The sequence below is a fragment of the Trachypithecus francoisi genome, unplaced genomic scaffold (assembly GCF_009764315.1).
Source record: "Trachypithecus francoisi isolate TF-2019V2 unplaced genomic scaffold, Tfra_2.0 Lachesis_group4, whole genome shotgun sequence".
Classification (NCBI taxonomy): Eukaryota; Metazoa; Chordata; class Mammalia; order Primates; family Cercopithecidae; genus Trachypithecus; species Trachypithecus francoisi.
The window spans coordinates 95,444,857-95,457,196 of NW_022681469.1; the positions used below are offsets into that span (position 1 = coordinate 95,444,857).

The 12,340-nt window shown below is 39.6% G+C and overlaps 1 protein-coding gene and 1 pseudogene across 8 annotated transcripts in view; both read left to right on the forward strand.

The window, feature by feature from the left end:
* The window catches only part of CCDC126 (coiled-coil domain containing 126), a 45,416-nt gene that overhangs the window by 16,636 nt on the left and 16,440 nt on the right, over positions 1–12,340 (forward strand). The window lies entirely within an intron of this gene.
* On the forward strand, positions 5,810–6,994 carry LOC117072502 (annotated as a pseudogene).

Below are 12,340 nucleotides of genomic sequence, written 5' to 3' on the forward strand. Positions count from 1 at the left end.
TCAAAAAAAAGTGATACATGCATGTATTTAAATAATCAAAGTATGTTATGATTCCTGTAATGAAAAAGGGCAGTTTTTTCCACTCATAAAAGTCCACAAATTTCCTGTTCTTTAGAGCCACCCATTTTAAATTCTTTCATCTCATTTTTTTTGGTGATTATTTCTGTATCTAAATAATATGCTCTGTGAGCTACTTTTAGATTTTTCAGTTTTAGGTGTTATTTGTTAACTTTTCACTATGCAAGGTGAGAATTTAGCTTTCTTTCTCACCTAAAAATGCATTCCATCCACCCCCCAGGCTGTTGTCACATCCATATCCTTCTTGTCCTTTCATTTCCCCTTCATAATTTTGTTTAGAATAATATTCAGTATTTGTACTATTATGACCATGTTGATGGTATTCATTATTGAGCCATGTAAATGCATACCTCAGAGATACTGTGGATTCTGTTCCAATCCACACAATAAATTGAATATCACAATAAGCAAGTCACACAGCTCTTTTGGTTTCCCAGTGCATATAAAAGTTAAGTTTATACTATACTGTAATCTCTTAAGTGTGCAGTAGCATTATGTCTTAAAAAACAATGTACATACCTTAATTAAAAATGCTTTATTGCTAAAATATGCAAACAATCATCTGAGCCTTCAGCAAGTCATACTCCTTTTGCTGGTGGAGGATCTTGCCTTGATGTTAAAGGTTGCTGACTGATGAGGGTGGTGGTTGCTGAAGGTTGGGGTGGCTGTGGCAATTTCATAAAATGAGACAATTCTGAAGTTTGCCACATTGATGGACTCTTCTTTTCATGAAAGATTTTTTTTTTTTTTTTGTAGCGTGGATTATTTGATAGCATTTTACCTGCAGTAAAACTTCTTTCAAAATTGGAGTCAGTCTACACAAATCCTACTGCTGCTTTACCAATAAATTTTACATAATCTAAATCCTTCATTGTCATTTCAACAGTGTCCACAGCATCTTCACCAGTAGATTCCATCTCAGAAAACTACTTTCTTTGCTCTTCCATAAGAGCAGCTCCTCATCTGTTCAAGTCTTGTCATGAGATTGCAGCAATTCAGTCTCATTTTCAGACTCCACTTCTAATTCTGCAGTTACTTCCTCTGCTGAAGTCTTGAACCCCTCAAAGTCATCCATGAGGGTTGGAATCACCTTCTAATTCATTCATTTATTCTTGTAAATGTTTACCTCCTTTCATGAATCATAAATATTATTGATGGCGTCTAGAATAGTGAATCCTTTCCAGAAGGCTTTCAGTTTACTTTGTCCAGACCCATCAGCTCTGGCCTTATGAAATGTATTTCTTAAATAATAAGACTTAAAAGTCCAAATGACTCCTTTATTGATGGGCAGGAGAATGGATGTTGTGTTAGCAGCCATGGAAACATTAATCTCCTTGTACATCTTCTTCAGAGCTGTTGGGTGACTGGGCACATTGTCAAGAAGCAGTAATATTTTGAAAGGAATCGTTTTTTTCTGAACAATGGGTCTCAACAGTAGGTCTTAGTGGGCTTAAAATGTTCAGTAACTCATTCAGTAAACATACGTTGTCACCCAGGCTTTGTTGTTCCATTTATAGAGCACAGGCAGAATATATTTAGCATAATTTATAAGGGCTCTAGGATTTTCAACATGATAAATGAGCACTGGTTTCAACTTTAAGTCACCAGCTGCATTACCCCCTAAGAAGAAAGTCAGCCTGTCGTTTGAAGCTTTGAAGTCAGGCATTGACTTCTCCTCACTAGCTATGAAAATCCTAGATGGCATCTTCTTCCTATAGAAGACTGTCTTGTCTACACTTAAAATTTGTTGCTTAGTGCAGCCACCTTCATCAGTTATCTTAGCTAGGTCTTCTAGATAACTTGCTGCAGGTTCTCCATTAGCACTTGCTGCTTCGCCTTGCACTTGAATCTTAGGGAGATGGCTTTTTTCCTTAAACTTCAAAAGCAACCTCTGCTAGCTTCCAACTCTTCTTCGGCAGATTCCTAACCTCTCTTAGCCTTCATAGAATGGAAGAGAGTTAGGGTCTTGCTCTGGATTAGGCTTTGGCTTAAGAGAATGTTGTGGCTGGTTTGATGTTTTATCCAGACCACTCAGACTTGCTTCATTTCAATAATAAAGCTGTTTTGCTTTCTTATTATTCATGTGTTCCCTGGAGTAGCACTTTTAATTCTCTTCAAGAACTTTTCCTTTGCAGTCACAACTTCACTGTTTGGCACAAGGCCTAGCTTTCAGCCTATCTCAGCTTTCAACATGCTTCCTCACTAAATTTAATCATTTCTGGCTTTTAAAGTGAGAGAGAAGGGACTCTTTCTTACACTTGAACACTCAGAAGCCATTGTAGGGTTATTAATTGCCCTAATTTCAATATTGGTATGTCTAAGGGAATAGGGAGGCCTGAAGAGAGGGAGAGAGACAGAGGAAAGACCAGTCGATGCAGCAGTCAGAACACATGTAACATTTATGAATTAAGTCTGCTGTCTTACATAGGTACAATGCAAGGTGTCCCAAAACAGTTCCAATGGTAACATCAGCAATTGCTGATCAGATCACTATGGCAGATACAAGAATAATGAAAAAGTCTGAAATATGATGAGAATTACCAAAATGTGACAGAGACGCAAAGTGAGCAGATGCTGTTAGAAAGATGGCACCAATAGACTTGCTCCATGCAGAGTTGCTACAAACATTCAGTTGTAAAAACACAGTATCTGTAAAGTGAAGTGCAATAAAACAATGTATTCCTCTATTATATTATGTTTACTTTCCTATAAACTTTCACCCTAGCGTTTAATAAGTATTGATTTTTGCTTCTTTGCCTAGTTTTCTATGGCATCCCCCTACAGTTATTTAAATATTCTCCTGGCATATTCAGACACATTAGGCCTTTTAGCACTTCCTGTATATTGAAGAAAGCTTTCCCGATGCCTTCCAATCAGCTCTGGCCTGGACTGTTTGCTCTCTATAGGATTGCAACAGTGAATTGTTTTAAGATCACAATTTGTCATCATCTTGTAGATTTATTTTACTCCTCTATTATATTGGATCTCCTATTTTCTAGAATTTTTTAGCTTCCCCTTTATTGGTTATCCCCTGATTTTAAGGGAATAGATCTTCTGGTAGGTTCCTGAGAAAGATGCAGATAGGTAAAAGTTTTGAGTTCTTACATATCTTGAAAAGATCTTTTTTCCCTCAACCCTCATGCTTCATTGTAAGTTTGGCTGGGTACAGAATCCTAAGTTGGAAATAATTTTCCTTGAGATTTTAAAGGCTCTGCTCTGTTCTGTTTTACTCCTCATCCCCCTAGGTTCCAGTATTCTTTTTGAGAAGCTGATGCTGTTCTTTATCCTTTTTATGTGACTTAATTTTTGGAAACTTGTAAGGTCTTTGTCCCACACCATTCTAAAATTTCTCAATGATGTGACTGGGTATGGGTCTCTTTCGTACAGGTGTTGGGCCCTCAGCAGGACATCCTGCAATTTATGTCATTCAATTCTGGGATATTTTCTTAATTTATTAATTTGATTTCTATGTTTTTTATTCACTCTTTCTGGCATTCTATTATTCAGCATTTGGGCTCTCTGGACTGTTGTCTTCCAGTTTTCCCTTATTTACCTTACTTTCCATTTCTATCTTTTTACTTCATTCTTTGAGATGATTTCCTTAGCTTAATTTCCAGATCTTTATGGAGTTTTTCATCTCATCTAATATTTTTAATTTCTAAGAGCTTTATTTTGGGCTGGGTGCGGTGGCTCACACCTGTAATCCTAGCCCTTTGGGAGGCTGGGCAGGTAAATCACTTGAGGTTAGGAGTTCGAGACCAGCCTGGCCAACATGGTGAAACCCCGTTTCTACTAAAAATACGAAAATTAGCTGGACATGGTGGCACACACCTGTAATCCCAGCTACTCAGGAGACTGAGGCAGGAGAATCACTTGAATCCAGGAGATGGAGGTTGCAGTGAGCCGAGATTGCACCACTGCATTCTAGTCTGGGGAACAGAGTGAGACGCTGTCTCCAGAAAAAAAAAGCTGTGTTTTGTTACGTCTCTGAGGTTACCAATGGTAGCTTTTCTGAAGTGTTTTTATGTTTCTTCCAAATATATCTGGTGATCCTTTTTCTTTGTATTTGAGAAATGAGACACTAAAAGGCTGATGGCAAATGCTGAGCTTTTGTGTGGTATTCACTATAGGATGATCTGGCTGGGACATTTCCTTGGGTATATCCTTAATATTTACAATGACTTCTTATACCAACTACCTGCAGTTAGGCCTGCAGTAAGGGCACAGTGCTCCACAAGACTGCCCTCACTTCAGAAACCAGGCACTAGTTAGGGTATTCCCAGGCCACTTTCATTTCTGACCAAGTGGCTACAAATTTGTGGGTTCCCATTACCTCCTCATGTTTGACAATTCACTAGATTCACCCATAAAACTCACTGAAAAGAATTATGCATTACTTTTGATATAAATACTTTATTTTCAATCTGTGATTGATTGAATTTGTGGATGCAGAACCCACAGATACAGAGGTCTAAGGGACATGAGCATCCATGGATTTTGGTATCCATGGTGGGTCCTAGAACCAATTCCCTACAGATACAGAGAGCCAAGTATACTTACTATTATAGTTTTACTATAGAAGAAGGATAGATGCTAGAGCCAGCCAAAGGGAGATAAGCATAGGACAAGGTCTGGGAGGGTACGAGATGCAGTTTCTGTTATCCTCTCTTCATAGAACCAGGACACATTACCCTCCTGGCCTATCCAACACACATCAGTGTGTGATAATATGCAGAATATTGCCAACTAGGGAAGCTCACCTGAACTTCAATGTATAGTTTTATTGGGGTCTCATTATGTAGGCATGATTGAATCATTGCCCATGTGGTTGAACTTAATCTCCACCCCTCCTCCCCTCCCTGGAAGTCAGCTGAAAATCCCCAACTCTCTAATCAAATGGTCGTCCTTTCTGACATGGCCAGCTCCCCAACCCCCGATTCTGAGTCATCCCATTAGCATAAAATATCTCGGACCCCACTCTGAGTTGCCTCCTTAAGGTAAACTAACAGGTGTGGTCCCAGGGGCCTACCATGACTAACAAAGACATTCGTCACTCAGGAAATTCCAGGCACTTAGTGGCTACCTCCCAAGAACTGGAGACAAAAGATCAGCTAAATTTTTTTTTCTTTCTTTTTTTTTTTTTTTTTTTTTGAGACGGAGTCTGGCTCTGCCGCCCAGGCTGGAGTGCAGTGGCCGGATCTCAGCTCACTTCAAGTTCCGCCTCCCGGGTTCACGCCATTCTCCTGCCTCAGCCTCCCGAGTAGCTGGGACTACAGGCGCCCGCCACCTCGCCCGGCTAATTTTTTTGTATTTTTTAGTAGAGACGGGGTTTCACCGTGTTAGCCAGGATGGTCTCGATCTCCTGACCTCGTGATCCGCCCGTCTCGGCCTCCCAAAGTGCTGGGATTACAGGCTTGAGCCACCGCGCCCGGCCTTCTTTCTTTTTTTAATTTGAGGCAGAGTCTTGCTCTGTTGCCCAGGCGGGAGTGCAGTGGTGCAGTCTTGGCTCACTGCAACATCCACCTCCTGGGTTCAAGTGACTCTCCTGCTTCAGCCTCCCGAGAAGCTGGTACTATAGGCATGCACCACCGCACCTGGCTAATTTTTATGTTTTTTAGTAGAGATGAGGTTTCACCATGTTCAAGGCCAGGTTGGCCTTGAACTCCTGACCTCATGTGATCCACCTGCCTCCGCCTCCCAGAGTGTAGGGATTACAGGGGTGAGCCACCGCACTTGGCCTAAATTTTTTATTACATGGTATCAATGTATTTTATTCCTTTGAGATGCTCTCTGATACCAGTATATTTAGGTCTCTCCTGTTGTGCTGGTCAGATACCCTGGAGAAGCACTTCCTATCTGTTGCTGGAGAGTATAGGCCTGTAAGTGTTCTGGGATCTGAGTGAGAGAAAAAGGCCGGGCAAGGAAGAGTGATCTCAGCACTCACTACTTTTATTTACTCTTCCAGTTTCCAGTGTAAACCCAGGCCCTCAACTGCTCTATCCCCTTAAGAAAATACGTCTCAGATCTCCTGCAGTGGGGGAGGTTTTGGAGTGGTGCACAGAATTTAAGGATGAAATTGCTTCATAGAAAATAGCTAATGCATGTTGGGCTTAATACTTACGTAGGTGATGGGTTGATAGGTGCAGCAAATCACCATCGTGCACATTTACCTATGTAACAAACCTGCACATCCGAAGAAACAGGAGTGTGGTGTGACCATGGGGAAGCAAAAGAAAAGGAAGTATGCAACCATGAAGTGCATGCTTAGAGTCAGAGATCAGAGGCTTAAAGAAAAGGATAGATTAAAACCTAAAAAGAAAGAAAAGAAGGATCCCAGCACATTAAAGGAAAGAGAAGTTCCTCAACACCCTTCCTGCTTATTTTTCCAATGTAATACACAGCTGGGCCCACCTTACTACATCCTCATTGATATCAACTTTATCAACTTTTCCTTAAAAGCGAAACTGGATTTAGTGCAGTCAACGATGGACTGTCTGTATGCCAAGTGTATCCCTTGTATAACTGATTGTGTAATGGCTGAAGTTGAGAAATTGGGGCAGAAGTATTGAGTGGCTCTAAGGATTGCCAAGGATCCAAGTTTTGAACTGTGTACACACAAAGGAACCTATGCAAATGACCACTTAGTACAGAGAGTAGCTCAGCATAAGTGTTACATTGTGACCACAGTTGACCTTTAAGATTCCTGGAGTTCCTATCATGTACATTTTAACAGTAGATACAACATTGAATGGTTGCCAGATGATTATGGAGCCCCTCCATTCTAAATCTTACAAGACGCAGTTCCTCTGCCTTTCTGCAACCAATGTTTTCTTGTTGCCAGTTCATTACACATGCAATAGCATGAATTATTATTCTGTTGACCTATTTGCTCTACTGTGAGCTGAGGAAGGTTACATATGCTCACTCTTTTTTTTTTTTTTTTTTTTTAATTGAGTTGAAGTTTTGCTCTTGTTGTCCAGGCTGGAGTGCAGTGGCACATTCTCAGCTCACTGCAGCCTCTGCCTCCCAGGTTCAGGCAGTCTTCTGCCTCAGCCTCCCAAGTGGCTGGGATTGCAGGCTCGTGCCACTATGCCCAGCTGATTTTTTTTTTTTTTTTTTTTTTGGTGTTTTTAGTAGAGACAAAAACTTCTATATTTTTAGTACAGAAAAATATGCCTTGGCCTCCCGAGGTGCTGGGATTGCAGGTGTGAGCCACTTTGCCTGGCCCGCTCACTTTTTGATGCTGTTTTGAAATTGATATTTTGTCTCATAAAAATTTTAGGCCAGGCATGGTGGCTCATGCCTGTGGTACAGCACTTTGAGAGGCCAAGGTGGGTGGATCACCTGAGGTCAGGAGTTTGCGACCAGCCACAACAACATGGCAAAACCCCATCTCTACTAAGAATACAAAGAAAGTTGGCCGGGCGTGGCATTGCTTGCCTATAGTCTCTGCTGCTGTGGAGGCTGAGGCAGGAGAGTCACTTGAACCCAGGAGGCAGAGGTTGCGGTGGGCCGAAGTTGTGCCACTGCATTTCAGCCTGGGTGACAGAGTGAGACTGTCTCAAAAAAAAAAAAAATTTAATGATGGTTAAAGGGTTCAAAATCTCAGACAGGAAGAATATGTTTTGTACTTTTTTGAGTTCTGTTGTACAGTATGGTGCATATACTTAATAATGGGATATTATGGATTTCAAAATTGATGTTCTTATCACAGAAATATATTTGAAGTATTGGATATGTTAACTAGCTTGATTTAATTATTACACATTGTATCCACAATTTATGACATCACTTTGTAACTCATAAATTTATACAAGTATAAATTGTCAATTTACAATAAAAAATTTTTGTTGCATCTTTTTAGGAATAAAAAACCCCTGCACATCCTGCACATATATCCCAGAACTTTGCACCTAGTCCTTCTAGGTTTTTAGTCCTTTCTTTACCTCTGTTTTCAGTAGTACATGGTGTAAAATTTCTGGGACCTTTCGGGGTGGGATTCTATGGAGAAAACAGGATTGCTTCTTGGCTTTTCTTACTTCTCATTAAAGATTTAGCTTTTTCAGGTCTGCTAAGTCAGTTCATTCAGCTCTGGAGTTTTGTTACTGTGGTCTCCTTTCTTGTTTATCTTTAGCCTTGAGGATTTGTGCTTAAAAAGAGAAAAACACTTTACTGTTTTTGTGGGGTACCTAGAGTCAGCTTAGGCTAAATGCCTGTGTTCACTTTACTGTCTTTACCTGGGTATGCCCTGGACACATATTTTTCCTTTTTCCCTTTATGTTGATTTTCCTGAAGTAATGACGGTTAGTCTGGTCTCAGACTCAGACTCCTGGCCTCATGTTATCCTCCCACCTCAGCCTCTCAAAGTGCTGGGGTTACAGGCGTGAGCCACTATAGCCAGCCAGATATTACAGAAATAGATAACATAAAGAAACAAAAGTAGAGAAGAGGTAATTTCAGTTAATTTGGTATATATCAACATTTGGCTATGTATTTTCTTAAAGGGCTATGTCATAACTATTTTCAGTTTTGTGGGTTGTATATGATGTCTGTTATAATAAACGAGCATGTCTATTTCCTAATAAAACTTTATTTTCAGAGATAAGTGGCCATTCAGCTGTAGTTTGCCAACCTGTGGTACATATGCACGCATATTCCAACACATTGCTTTATTTTGAACAAAAATGGCATTGTACTGTACATGTTGGTTTTGCAACTTATTTTCACTAATTTACTGTAAATATACTTCCATTTTGTACACATAGGTCTATTTTATCCTTTTTAATGACTTAATATTATTTCATTTCATTTTATTTTTTGAGACAGGATCTCACACTCTTGCCCAGGCAGGAGTATAGTGGTGTGATCATAGCTCAGTATAACGTCAAATTCCTGGGCTCAAGTGATCCTCCCACCTTAGCCACCCAAGTAGACTACAGGTGTGCGCCACCCTGCCGGGCTAATTTGTCGTTGTTGTTATTAAGTCAGGATCTCACTGTGTTGCCCAGCATAGTCTCAAACTTCTGGAATCAAGCGATCATCCCACCATGGCTTCCCAAAGTGCTGGGAGTACAGATGTGAGCCGCTATGCCTGGCCTATTACCTCATTTTATAAATGTCTTTCTTTCACTTCTCTAATGATGAATAATTTGGTGCTAACTGTTTTTGTGTGTTTTATTTAGTGCTGTGGTGTATTTGTGTGTATGAAATATATGTGAGTGTGTATATGTATTTCATATTTGTGTGAATGTTTAAGAATAGATTACCTAATTGTGGAATTTTGGGGTCAAGGATGTGCACATGTTAAATTCAATAGACATTTGTCAGATTGCCCTCCAGAATGGTTCTATCAATTTACATTCTTACTATACCACTTTCCCACCAGTGGGAAGATCGCCATTTATATGCAGACTTTACCAATTCTATTTAATTTTAAATGACATTTAATTGTTTGCTTTTGGATTTATTTGCTTTCAGGGAGGTTAAAAGATTTTTTAAAATGTTTGTTGGCTATTTGTATTTCTTGTACATATGAGAATGTGAATTATTTGAGTCACTTGACAATTTTTCTGCTGGGAAATTTGTTTATTATTTGACTGATTATAAAGATGCTAATGTTGTCATGTGTTACAGATGCTTTTCTTCTGATTTTCAGTTGCCTAATAACTGGGTATGCTGTTTTTAAATTTTATGTAGTAAAATATCTTTTTTATGATTTAGTTTTGTGCTGAAAATTTTTTTCTCTATAACTTATATTGTGATGTATTATGCTTTTAGTTGTTTTTTGTTTGTTTTACATCTATATTTATAATATAGTTGGGACTTCTGATGTAAGCAGTAAGATGCAGGTTCTTTTCTCCAGCTGAGTTAGCCAGTTATTCTAGTTTCATTATTTGAATTTTTTCCTTGGCTCCATTAATTTGAAATGGGAGTACAAGTTATAATAAGATTAGAATTCTACAATAACTTAAACCTTTAGCTATCTATAGAAACCATTTATCCATAGCCTTTCATTACTATACAAAAAAAGCTAGTCAGTCAAAATTATTTATCGAATGGACCTCTTTTGAGCTGTTTATCCTATTTTTTCCAGTTGGTAAAATAAACATAAGCTAATATATTTTTTAATGGAAATTAAAAAAATATTTATTTTAGGTTTGGGGGCACATGTGAAGTTTTGTTACATAAACATGTGTCATGGGGGTTCATTGTACATATTATTACATCATCCAGGTACCGAGCTCGGTACCCAATAGTTATCTTTTCTGCTCCTCTCCCTCCTCCCACCCTCCCCATTGAAGTAGACCCAGTGTCTGTTGTTTACTTCTTTGTGTTCATAAGTTCTTATCATTTAGCTCCCACTTAGAAGTGAGAACATGCAGTATTTGGTTTTCTGTTTCTGCATTAGCTAATATTTTTTTAAAATGCTAGTCTACAATAAATTGTGACTATTTTGAAGGCTATGGACAGATTAATTCAACTTTATAATGACCTGTACATTTTGAACAGTAACGTGTGCTTTTTCTTTAATCTATCATCATGTCCATCTGCCTTATATCTTTTCCTCCACATTCTTAGTCCTCTGTGATGGAATTTTGTTTTCTTCCTATGTAATATTCTGTCTGTTGGATTCTGTGATTTGCCTAGAACAGTGAATTGGGAATACTTGCTCCAGCTTCACACCGACTGCTCTGGAACACCTTGCAGTTGGTGCATGGTTTCCTACACCTGGTTCTGAATCTCCAGCAACACCAGTCCTTAACCACATCAGGTTTTCCTACTGACCCTGCTTTCTTTTAAGGGTTTTGGCTTTCCTCTTTATCACTGTAGCTGAACACTTTAAATAAAAAATAGATGCCAGCCAGGTGCAGTGGCTCACGCCAGTAATCCCACCACTCTGGGGGACTGAGGCAGGAGGATCACTTGAGGCCAGGAGTTCAAGACCAACTTGGGCAACATAGTAAGACCCTGGCTCTAAAAAAAAAAAGGCCAGTTGCGGTGGCTCACCTGTAATCCCAGCACTTTAGGAGGCCCGGGTGGGTGGATCACTTGAGGTAGGCAGCAGGCACCTGTAGTCCCAGCTACTCGGGAGGCTGAAGCACAAGAATTGCTTGAACCCGGGAGGTGGAGGTTACAGTGAGCTGAGATTGCACCACTGCACTCCAGCCTTGGTGACAGAGTGAGACTCTGTCTCAGGAAAAAAAAAAGACTCTACAAATATTTTAGGAGAATAATTTTTGATAAAGTCTTGCCCTGTCACACAGGCTGGAGTGCAGTGGCACGATCATGGCTCACTGCAGCCTCAACCTCCTGGGCTCAAGTGATCCTCCTGCTTCAGCCTCCCTAGAAGCCAGGAATACAGGTGTGCACCACAACACACAGTCAGGTTTTTTTTTTTTTTTTTTTTAAGAGATGGGGTCTTGCTCTGTTGCCCAGGCTGAACTCAAACTCCTGGGCTCAAGCAATCCTGCTTCAGACTCCCAAAGTTCTGGGATTACAGGTGTGAGCTACCATTCCCAGCCTGGAGAATAATTTAATGTTACTATTTAAATGTTCTTCAGAAAATAATAGTTTAAAAATTATTGTTCTTGCACACAAACCCAGCAAAAATTTTCCTTAGTAAAATGAGCAAGATTAAAATTTATTTAATTCATTTTAAAAATATATACTTTATTATATAAGTAATGAATGTAAAACAGTGTTATATGCATTTTCAGAAACAGGCTATTGAAGATTATTTTTTATAGTTTGAAGAAAACCAGTTTTAAAAATTTCTTACACCAGGGACTTCTGGGAAAATGGAGATCCATCCTCATCTATGTTATCCATCTCTCCCCTGTTCTTTCCTTCCAAATGCAACTAAAAGCCTTGGACATTTTATATAAGACTCTGGAGGAGAAAAAGTCAGACAATCTAGGGACCTCAGGAGACCAGGAATGACACAGTGGTATGTTCCCTGTGTGTATTTCAGAGTTGAAGCTAAATAAGTCAGCAACCTAGATACTGCCAACAGGCGAAGACATAAAAAGGCCCAACAAAAGCCTGTTCTCTCTAGCCAAGAAAAGGCAGCCTAGCAAGTCAGAAAACTTGTAGACAATAACAGCTCTCCTCTAGCCACACATCACAGAAAAAAACTATTGCTACACTACCAGCTACCTGATCAAGGGCCAAGTGGTAAGCCTAGACTTTTATCCTTGTGGGGTTACAGTGAGGCATACAACATTCCTGCCATGGAGGTGTTAAGAGAAGGCAGTAGGAGCCA